Source organism: Ambystoma mexicanum, chromosome 4p (assembly GCF_040938575.1).
Source record: "Ambystoma mexicanum isolate Mex_15411 chromosome 4p, UKY_AmexF1_1, whole genome shotgun sequence".
Taxonomy (NCBI): domain Eukaryota; kingdom Metazoa; phylum Chordata; class Amphibia; order Caudata; family Ambystomatidae; genus Ambystoma; species Ambystoma mexicanum.
Window position 1 is genome coordinate 124,222,354 of NC_090927.1, and position 11,641 is coordinate 124,233,994.

Below are 11,641 nucleotides of genomic sequence, written 5' to 3' on the forward strand. Positions count from 1 at the left end.
GTCTCAACTCTTGGTTCTCCATTCTACCCGGACACTTCTGTGATTCCCTTTGAGGATATCTTGTTGGGTATGGGAAGGGTGTTGTTCTTGGCTGGTCTGATGTTGGTCTTTGGGTATATTTCATGAATAAGAGGTGAAATGTGAAAGAGGTTGGAGTTTCATCGTTTGATTACTTACCGGTGTAATCCCCACTACTGGCAAGCAGGGGCGTTGCTAGGGGGGGGCTAAGGGGGCTATAGCCCCTGATCTTTTGGTTGTAGCCCCGGATAGAATCTCAGGAGCTACAGCCAAAAGGCTAGCTAGCCCCCAGTCCCAACAGTTCCGACATCAGCTTAGCCCCGGGTCTTTTCCAGACCTAGCAACTCCCCTGCTGGCAAGTAATCAGAACATTCCTTCATGCAACTTTACTCACACCACCTCTCTCATTACAGGCCCTGGCACCACTACCTTTCATTTTCAATCTTTCAGCGGCCCCCACCCCTTACATCAATTACTACTCCAGCTGGAATAACCCTTCCGTCCAGCCACAAATAGCGAGTGAAGCGCGCACTGCTTTACAACTACATGAGACGACCTGGCTTGCTGCGAGGATGTAAGCGGTCTGCGCATGTGCGGGAGCCTCCATTAACGGTGGGAGGTGATTCATACATTCGTTGATGCGTAGACCCCCAACGGTGTCTCCTGTAACAGAAAACCAGGTAAAATGTGAAGGCAACTCTGTTTCATATATTAATCTGCAAATTCAGTGAAGGTTTAACCGCCCTACGACTCCCATACAATAACTCGGCCTTTTAAAAATAAAAAAAAACCAGGAACGACCAAACATAGTTTGTTTCGCCTGAATATGTCTTGAAATGTACATCTTGTATTGTTGATTAAATTTAAGTACGAAAAAAGCGTGGACCTCCTTCGAGCCGGATTCGAACCAGCGACCTAAGGATCTCTGCTTCCCACTACAGTCCTCCGCTCTACCAACTGAGCTATCGAAGGCTCCATGCGTAGAGGCAGTCAGATAGGCCTTATAAATGTCCCATTCATGCTATGCTGTTGGCCAAAAAATAATGTATCCATGTGGACTACCATTAAAATAATGCAGTTGTTGGCGTTCATGGCTTAGAATATATCAAAACTTTGCTAAAAATATGAAACGCGCAGCATTTTCTCCCCTCGAACTAAGAGTCATCGGCTAAACGAATTGTGTACTATTTCCCCCGGATTAAGGAGGGATTATTTTTTCACCTCGTCACTGGTCAACTCCTAGGACACACAAATTAGCATAGCGTTGTCTGATAGCAAGGATGTTAAGGTGGAGTTGCTATTTTGTTGGGTGTTTTCCATGATCCCCCCTGATATTGACCCTCAAGAGGCCCGTTTTTTCGAGCACGCCGCCTTCTGGCATGTCGACACACTGCTGGCAATGCCAGGGGGACACGTCAGCACGTCACTCGCCGCACGTCAATACGCATGCGCGTGACGTCAGCCGCACTGGGTTCAATGGGGTTTTTCCGGACTTTCTCACGAATGATGCAGATGCAAACACAGACAAACAATACGATTCTCTTGTCTAAGGCAAAACAATCAGATTAAAGTAATTCCCTTGCATTCAACATCTATTTCTCAAGCATTGCAGACTGGCAAGGGGCAGTGCAATTACTTGCCACTTTATAATCAGGGATGTCTGCAGGGGAAACTGGCATATGCCCCAAAGTACTGACATCGCTTCTCGTTCAGTTTTCCAATACCTTTGTCCTATCCAAGCCAGTGCTCTGCAAGTGCAAGTAGCAGTATATGTTCTGCCTTAATGGTCTGAATGCCTGATGAGTACTGCACCTACACCACACATAACCATGTGCACCACAATCTGTTCCCTTCTACAGTTTCTGCATGTTTTATAGATTGAAATTCCAGATGTTTGACATTCCAGCCAGGTGGTAGTCAACTGGGTGTGCATCCTCTCAATCATTCTGAGAGGAGCACATGCTGGGGTTACAACGGACCACTGGGCAGTCGGAAGAACTTCCCACGCTCCTATATGAAGACGGCGAGATACACGGGATGAGGTTGACCCGGCCGCTGCCATATGTGGGCTCGGGGAGACTTCAGAAGGCCTCACTGGAAACATGGTCCCCCTCAATTTCCTGCGCTTGGGTTGCTGCATTCAGCAGCCACCACTACAGCGGACCACATTGCCCAGCAGACCACTGTTAGGGAGAATTCTCTGTTTAGGCTGAATTTCCTAACCTAGTGAGTCCCCCAGCAGCTTTGCTGGATTTCTGGAGTTTGTTTTTTCTCCTGCCAAGAGTGAGACTCCTTTTCCCACTCTTGGACATGATTCATGGTATTCCTTTGACTGTTAATGTGTTTTATGGGCTATGGGGTCCTTTACTCCATAGGGTCTCATGTGTTGTTTTACTATGTGTGTTACACAGCACCATCCGTGCAGTGACACAGGGGTGTCATAGTGACACCCCACCATAGACACCATACCCTGGGACTGACTACTGTCTCCCAGGGCATGTAAAGTCACCATTGGCTTTACTAGTCCCAAATTATGAACAGAAACCAGTACAAACCATCATATTGTGGACGTACTGGTCCGGGCAATCCGATTGCCCCGGGGTCTATTAGTTGAGGGGGCACGTCTCCGTCCCCCCTGATCGAGTTTTGGCTGGTGGCAGTGGATACTACTTTTTATATTCGACCGCGAATATATCCCTATGGGATTTTCCCATTGTTCGAGGCTACCAACTTTAATTATTTAATTCTCATAGCCTCGAACATACCGCCGGTTTATTTATTTAATATTAATTCGCCGGTTGGTATTTTTTGCCGGGACTCGATTCTAAAATGGCATTTGTGTTCTCTTCTGTGATTCCAACCCAAGTCGAGCCCTTTGTTCCACTTTTGGCGGGCTTCTCCACAGAAGCCTCCAAAAGTGGTGCCACTCTGTCTGGGTACCACAGAGGGTGAAGGAGGGGGTTTAGGCACCCTGGACTGAGTTACCTTGGTAACTCAAGTCCCACTCTTGTGCGATTGGCCCAAGTGGTGAGCCGGCCGGCTCACCACTTAGCATGTTTCAGTGACAGCTAGGCTGAGTGAATGGGGGTGTGCTGCATAAAAGCAGGGCTTTGGGGACTGGAACTTCAGAAGTCGCCACAGGACCTGAGAATCCGACGAGGGAGAAGCTGAGCCGACCTGCTACGACGACACCACCGGTGGAGCCCTGCAGAACCGACTCACCACTTCCCGACGACAGAGAAGATCTCCCTGCTGGAGAGTCTTCTTCCCCTGACTGGTGGACACAACCAGTTTACCTTCTTTTTCTCGCATCCCAGGACATCTTGTGGTTGAATTGCCCGTGCCAAGCACCCCGGCAACCGGATAGCCACTTACCACTGGACCGCGAACCAAAGGACCGCTCCTTTTAACTGAGAACTCCGCGGCTGGTTTCTTCCCTGGCAGTGCAACGGACTCCTGTCTTCCTCCCTGACGAGATTCCCTCTTCCCCCGGACAAAGCACCGACTTGCATCCGCTGCCAGGAACAACTGCCCCCGCTGGAGCATTCTCACCACTTTAAGGTACCGTGTCCGCTAGGCCTCCCTTTCTAAAGATTGCTACAAGGTGATAATAATCCCTTAACCTTCTGGACTGGGCTGGCCGCCTTGACCATCTAACTGGTCCCTTTCTTTTGGTCCAACTCTTTCTGAACGTTTCGAGACTTTTGTGCACTTTTTAACCGTGTGACCTTGGACACATTTCGTTCTGATCCTCTTAAAGTGGATCCGGCCTCTGAACTCTAACATCACGGTTTGACTCTGCCTTCCTCTCTTGCTGTGTTCTTGTGAAAGTGTTGGGATCTGTTTCAATTTATATTTTGCTTTTCTCTCCCTTTTAAAAATTAAATTATTAGAGTGCCATCTGCGTTAAGCGCTCACCGCTGTCTGAAAATAAGTGGGGCTTTTACTTTAGACTTGTCTAATATTCTTTTAAGGGAGTGTATATCTTTTAGTGACCGTGTTTTTGAACTGCTTAATATTAGTGCCTGTGTGTTTTACTAGATGTGGTTTTAATAAATAATTATATCTGTTTTACACCAAGCTCTGGTCAGTGTTTGCTTGTTCTACTGTGTTCTTTTTTACCTATTGTGAATACTCTCTATATGAAGACGACGAGATACAGGGGATGAGGTTGACCCGGCCGCTGCCATATGTGGGCTCGGGGGGACTTCAGAAGGCCTCACTGGAAACATGGTCCCCCTCAATTTCCTGCGCTTGGGTTGCTGCATTCAGCAGCCACCACTACAGCAGACCACATTGCCCAGCAGACCACCAACCATTCTCCCTCATCTAAAATTATAATTCTTTGCTAGAACATTTTCATTCTTTTTTCTGTAGCTCCAAATGAAGGAGGGCTTACAGCTATATTTTGCCTTCTGTGCTCTCATGAATTATAAGTTTTAAAAAAAGAGCCTGGCTACTGCTGTGTAATTACACTTCTGAGACACTACTTATCAATATGGCTATTTTCCATTCTACCAAGTAGCAAGCATAGATTATGTTAAGTGACACATTTTCTTATCTTTTACTTAGGGAGGCTTTGTTCCTTAAAATAATTTTGGGGACCTGAGGAAGGCGTTTTTTTTTAAAAAAAAAACCTTCTTTTTATTGGAATTTAGAATATAACAAGCACCATGTGGCAACAGTCCCAAAATCCCCTTCCCCACCATTTTAGTATAACCTAACAAAGCCGTCAGCGGGTTTGGGTCTATCTCCTGGCCTGTGATACCACTGACCGCCTCGAATACCTGTTCCCATAATTGTCGTATGACCGAGCAACCCCAAGCTACGTGGAGGCAATCCCCCAGCATACTATTGCATCTGGTGCATCGACCCGAAGTGTCCGCGAAATATTCCTTCAGTTTAGCCAGTGTGTAATAAAATTGATGTAAATATTTGAAATTAATTAGTTGAAACGTTGCATTGATAACCCCCTTGCTGGTCATCTTGCAACAGTACTTCCACATTCCTCTGAGATTTCCCTTCCTAGGGTCTCCTCCCTTTTCCTCCGTGCCAAGATCCTCACCGCCTCCTCAGAGTTTATTCACATAGCGTACATTCCTGATATTACCCTACTGCCCAAACCTCCCTGAAGCAGTCTGTCTAGTATGCGGGAAACCTGTGGTTGCTCAGGAAAGGTTGTAAACAATTGGCGCAGGGTTACCTTCAATCTGTAATACAGGAATATATCCAAAGCTGATAGTTCCCCCTTTTCCGTCAGCATATCCAACGTTATGAACTTCCCACTGGGGAAGAGTTCCCCAAAGTGTGTCACACCCAACCTTTTCACCAAGGCCACAAACCCCACCTCGCTGGTGATAGGGAACCCCAGGATTTGCATCATTGGGAATTTAGGGGAATAGAGGACCTCCCCCCTAGTCTTGTGTTCTATGTGAATCCAAGCTCTGCAAGTTACGTCTACCATGTTTGTTATCTGTTGTGTTCTATCCGGTACTGGAAAATTGATCGCAGCAGAGCTGGCGCCGCAATTGATCTCTATACCTCCACATTTCTCCTGTCCCCTTACATTTCATACCAATAACGGAGAACCCTGCCTGTGCCACATTATAATAGGTTTTCGTATTGCCGATTTCAGGTATCAGAAGTATTCCTCTGATACCACTATTGTGGCGTTCAAAAAGACGTACAGAAATCTAGGGAGTAAGGTCATTTTAACAACAGATATCCGGCCATATAGATTAAGAGGAAGGTTCTTCCACCTAGACATGGCCTCCTTTGCCTGCTCCAAGACCCTCATATATTTGCTGTTGTACACCACTTTATTATCCCTAGCTATATTGATCCCTAAGTAACGGGTTTGGACCATATGCCATTAGAATCCCCACCTGTCCTGGTACAGCTCAACCCCTTCTGTTAATGGGAAAAGGTGTCATGACCCTTGCCTCTGACCCTGGCCCTCACTGGCAAGTCAGCCTTCCTGTTAGGGCCAGGTCAAAGGCCTTAAAACCTCATCCAAGACTCCCTTGGAGTCAGACCTGGCGCCTTTGGCGCCAGGCTCATAACCATCATGAAGACCAACATTAGAATGGGACTATTTAGAGGGCGCTAGAGAGCCATCCAAGATGGCTGCCTCCTAGAGAGCTCTGTGTGGTTCTCCATTAATCCTGCGACATCCTTCTCTCTGCGGTGTCAGCCTCTCCCACAACTACAGTCAGGTGCATTCAGGAGGCGCCAACGAACATTTTAAGCCCAAAATCATCTTTGGCGGCAGAGCAGCGGCCGAGATCCGGCCTGGCAGCAAGGCCTGCAGTTCGCGCCGGCAGTGAGCCCGAGATAGAGGAGGGGATCGGAAGAGAAGTGCAAGGTGCTTCCCATCGCGCTCGAGCGGCAGCGCCGGTGTAACACCCGACACCCAGAGCCTGCGGAGACCCGGGAGAGTGCGAAGCTGGGCCGTGTCAAGCAGCGGGTAGACTTGCGCACCAGAGGCGCCAAGAGACACACAGTCTCCGTCCCTGCAACGGCCCGGCCGATGCTCAAGAAGTGGTACGACGAGAGACGGTGCCCTCGCCGAGCACCCAGGTAGGAGCTCCTCCCAGCGTGCGCAGGCTACCTCCCCGATCCGTCGGACTGCAGAAACCCGGCGCTTCCACCAAAATCCTCGGTGAACGAGGGAAGCACAGCAGATTACGCGTCGCCAGCAATCGTCCCCAACGCCCCAACCGGCTGCCTCCCCCCCATACGAGGGCCGCACCCGTCCTACGCCGGGCTTCCACGGAGGAGCGGAACGGAACACGCAGCGACCGGGGGATATCACCACCATTTCCCACAGCCACAGCGAAAACCACAGCGATCAGCCCATTTGCTCGAGGCCAACACAGTCAAACCTCACGGCCGCCGATAAACAGAGCCCAGATTAGAGACCCTCAGCGCCCCATAGCATACAGCAGAACAACAGGCATAAGAGACCCGGACTAACGATATCACCTCTAGGGGTCTGGCTACGACACAAGGCCATACGAGTCCCGCCGATCGGCGACACATCGCCTCACACTGAGGCCCGGCAAAAGCCCGGCAGCTCACGACCGGAATACCTCCAGCCAGAGGAGCACAGCGACCCCGTCTGAGAACCTTTGAGGACGCCTCCGCGAACCGGCGTTACTTACCTTCCAGCAGAGGCAGACGCCCCTCACAAGAACAGCACTAATCCGCGTAACGCAAGTGGTCCTACCCCCAAGTTAACCCCAGACTACACCAGGAATTCACTCCAAACCTCCCCCAAATAACAACCCGACGCCGACCCAGCTACGACCCTATCGCGGCTCCCATAACGAAAGCAATAGACGTCACTCAATTACCAGTGTTAGTTCACCAGTTACCCACCTGTTCCAACTTTGAGTGCTCGGAAGCAGAAGACAGTGTAAAATGAGGAAATTGGACAAATCCCAAAAGAAACTGAACTTTGAGACTGGCTCCACCAGCAAACCGCATTCCGAGGCGAGCGGAGCAGCGTCATCAACACCCACTATGTCCCTGCCAGAAGAGCAATTACCAAGTTTCGATATCAGGGAAATTCTGATGGACCTCAAAGCTGGAATTGGCGACCTAGGCAGTAAACTCGACAACCTTTCATCCAAAGTAGACCTGCTCCAACATCGCCTCGACAAGCACGCCGATAGGTTAGATACAGTGGAGCAACGAGTATCTGACCTCGATGATGGCGCAACAGACCTTGCCACACGAGTCACCACCCTCGAGTCCCAGATGAAAGCAGTCTGCGCCAAGAATGAAGACTTAGAGGGACGCTCACGAAGGAATAACATCAGAATCATCGGAATCAGAGAACAACAACTCCAAACGAAAATGGAAGACCATGTCGAACAGATCTGCATAGACCTTTTCGGGAAAGAGCTTCTCTCCAAATTGTTTGTAGTCGAACGAGCCCACAGAATTCCGAACACCAGACCAATTCCAGGCGCAAACCCACGGCCGATTATTGCAAAACTATTAAACTATAAAGATAGAGATGCAATACTCAAGGCAGCCAGAGAAAAAGGGAAACTTCAATACGACGGAGACTCAATCCAGATCTTCCCAGATTTCTCCCCTACCGTTCAAACACTGAGGCGCTCCTTCACAACAGTTAAGAGAAGGCTGCAAGACAACCAAATACTTTACTCAATGCTCTACCCAGCAAAGCTTCGCATTCAACATGAAGGGAAAGCCCTCTTCTTCCACACGCCTGAGGAAGCCAGCGACTACCTTGATCACGCCGGCTGCAGATCCGCCGCCAACAACCCCAGACCGCAGCGTGAACACCAAAGACGCAGAGAACCTCCATAACGTTCGACGCAGGCACCCAAAGGAACAAGATCCAAACCTCCGGCACCAAGGCATAAACCTAATACCGCAGAGACTCACTCCTAGTACGTTGGAGAGCCACCCTCCCCTCTCGGGAGGCACAAGTGCCCCAAGCACAGCAACCCGTATAGCTTAGTTATGAAGAGGGAACCTCGCGGGTCAGTTGGGGGTTACCTGCGCGCGGGAGGGAAGTCACAGTTGCCATGCCACCTCCAGTTGAGGTGCGCATCCTCACCTTCGTTTAGCCGTGAGGAGCGGCCAAGTTTTGCATCACCAGTTCCACACCGTCCTTCGGCCCTGCACCCCCTCCGCTCACCACCACCTTTTTCTTACCGTCCATCATCCGAACCTCCAGGCGAGACCACAGGGAACAAAAAACGAATAAATGTAGACCCCGACCCGTTCTATTCAAAGTCATAACCTGGAACATAAGAGGAGGCAACATCCCATCTAAAACCAGGAAAATCCTCCAGTACCTTAGAAGACACGAAGTCGACGTTGCCATGCTTCAAGAAACTCACTTACTCCCAGGGAAGGATCATCAATGGGCCAAGAGCTGGGGTTGCCATAGATACTTCTCCTCATACTCATCTTACTCCAGAGGAGTCGCGATCTTAATACACAAGAAGATCAGCTTCCGGCTTGTCCACACCACAAAAGACAACGAAGGGAGAACTCTCCTAGTGAGCGGCATTATAGCAGGCCAGAAAATCACCTTTGTTAACTCCTACGCACCAAACATAGACGGCCCCGATAACTTCGGCTGGGTAGTCTCCCGTCTATCACCCCATGAACCAGCGACCATAATCTGGGGCGGAGACATGAATACAGTGCTGGACCCGGTGAGAGACAAATCAAGAGCAACCCCACAACCTCCATCCAAAGCCAGCCTCCAAATAAAAGAAATCTGCAAGGCATTCAATCTGAAGGATGCATGGAGAACGTCTAATGGGGAGCTGCGTGAATATACTTTCCATTCCGCCGTACACAACTCGAGTTCCAGAATCGACTATCTGTTCACCTCTGTGAACGGCCCATGGACCAGCGGCCCATGTGTTATCCAGCCAAGAACCCTCTCAGACCACTCCCCGGTAACTCTCGTTCTAAACCCTGCACACCCCAAACCCCCTCTACAACGGTGGCGCTTCAAAACCGGCTCAATGCGAGATGAAATATTCGCCGCCGAACTAAGAGAAGAGATCGCGGTGTTTCTCGAAGTCAACACAGGCTCCGTAGCTTCACCCAGCACACTGTGGGAAACTCTAAAGTGTTTCGTCAGAGGGGTCTGCCACGCCAAAGAAAATGGCATATTGAAACTGATACGGTGGGAACTGACAACTTGTGAAGAGAAACTAAAACATCTTGAACTCCAGCGCTCCAACACAACCGACCCGAACATACCAGTCGCCTTGAGGGAAGAGCTACAAAAATTCAACAACGCAGCGGATCGGGAAGTGAAATTTCTAAATCGCAACAGCCTAGTCAGACAATACGGCGAAGGTCAAAGACCGGGCGCCCTCTTGGCAAACCTGGTCAAGGCACACAACAAACTAACGCCAATAGAAAGGATTCGGACCAGGCAGGGACACTTCGTCCACACTGACGAAGATATAGCGGAGGAATTCAGGCTCTTCTATCAGAACCTATACAGCAGCAGTCACAACAGCAACCCACAAGTCTCGTTGGAGTACCTCGAAGAGGCAGAGTTGTACTGGGTCGAGCACTCCCTGCGGGAACCACTGAACGACCTAATCACGCAAGAGGAAATCACGGAAGCTATCAAAACCCTACCTAGCTCCAAAGCTCCTGGCCCAGATGGCCTAACAGGAGATTTCTACAAAGCCTTCGCCACCACCCTCGCCCCCCTTCTGGCGGCAGTATATGCCGAGGCACTAGAAAAAGCGACTCTCCCCCACTCCACCCGTGAAGCCAACGTCATCCTCCTGCATAAACCAGGCAAACCACCAGAAGACTGTGCATCATACAGGCCCATTTCCCTCCTCAATCTCGACAACAAAATACTCGCAAAGGTGCTTACCAACAGGCTACTACCATTGATGCCCACCCTCGTCTTGACAGATCAGGCGGGCTTCATCCCAGGCCGCAACACGACCTTCGGCATCAGGAGGCTGTTCAGCGTCATCGAAGCATTAGACCCCTCAACTCAAGCAATAGCGGTCCTCCTCGACGCCGAAAAGGCATTCGACTCGGTGGAATGGCCATTTATGTTCGCTGTACTCACCAGAATGGGTCTGGGAGCCCGCTTTATCAAACTAGTATCATTACTGTACAACGAGCCGCGCTCCAGCATTATCACAGGTACGGCAAAATCGGCCCCAGTGATACTCCAACGGGGCACCAGACAAGGCTGTCCACTCTCAGCACTGATCTTCGCCCTGGTGATGGAACCGCTGGCCTCCATTCTAAGAGAACATCGACAACAAAGAGGACTCATTATTGGACCACACAAGCTCATAATATCCCTCTACGCGGACGACGTGGTCCTGTTCGTTCGCGATCCCGAAGAGAACCTGAACCCTGTCATGAGGGAAGTAATCAAATTTGGAACAGCCTCCGGCCTGAAAATCAATCAATCAAAGTCCATCATCTTCCCGCTGACCCCAGCCACCAAACCCTTCGAAGACGACTTCCAATTCACATGGAAAACGTCCAATGTCCGATACCTGGGAATCCAAATGTCCCTGAGCTACCACGAGGTGTTCCGCGACAATTACGAAGAGGTGACCAAGTCCCTCCAGGAAAAAGTGACAAGATGGAAGACCCTACCACTAACGCTCTGGGGAAGAGCCTCCCTGGTCAAGATGGTGATCCTACCAAAATTACTCTACCTGTTTACCAATATTCCAATATTCCTTCCTTAAACTTATCTGAAGAGACTAAAAAGCATGGTCCTCGAACTACTATGGGCAGACAAACCGGCCAGAGTGGCATATGCAACGCTAACACTTCCAGTGGCGAACGGTGGCCTCGCCCTCCCAGACCTGGAAAAGTACTTTTGGGCAGCGCAAGCGCAATTTCTCAGTCACTGGTATGCCTCCCGTACAATCAGACCTCACGTTCAAGTGGAACGGGCGTTGGCAACACTGAACCTGCTAACTGCAGTCATCTTCAGTCAAATTCCCGTCCCCAACTCCACCATGAACTTAATGCTCTCAACATACAGAGCCTGGTTGAGATTGGCCCAGAGGTACGGGGTAAAAACGAGATATTCTCCCCTGTTGCCCGTTAAATTCATTCCAGGAGT

The 11,641-nt window shown here is 49.9% G+C and overlaps 1 non-coding gene across 1 annotated transcript; it reads right to left on the reverse strand.

Moving 5' to 3' along the window:
• Positions 1–905: 905 nt before the first annotated feature.
• TRNAY-GUA (transfer RNA tyrosine (anticodon GUA)) lies at positions 906–990 on the reverse strand. Its single transcript is given in 2 exon segments — positions 906–941; positions 954–990. It is a non-coding gene; the product is annotated as a tRNA-Tyr (tRNA).
• Between the last annotated feature and the right edge of the window lie 10,651 nt (positions 991–11,641).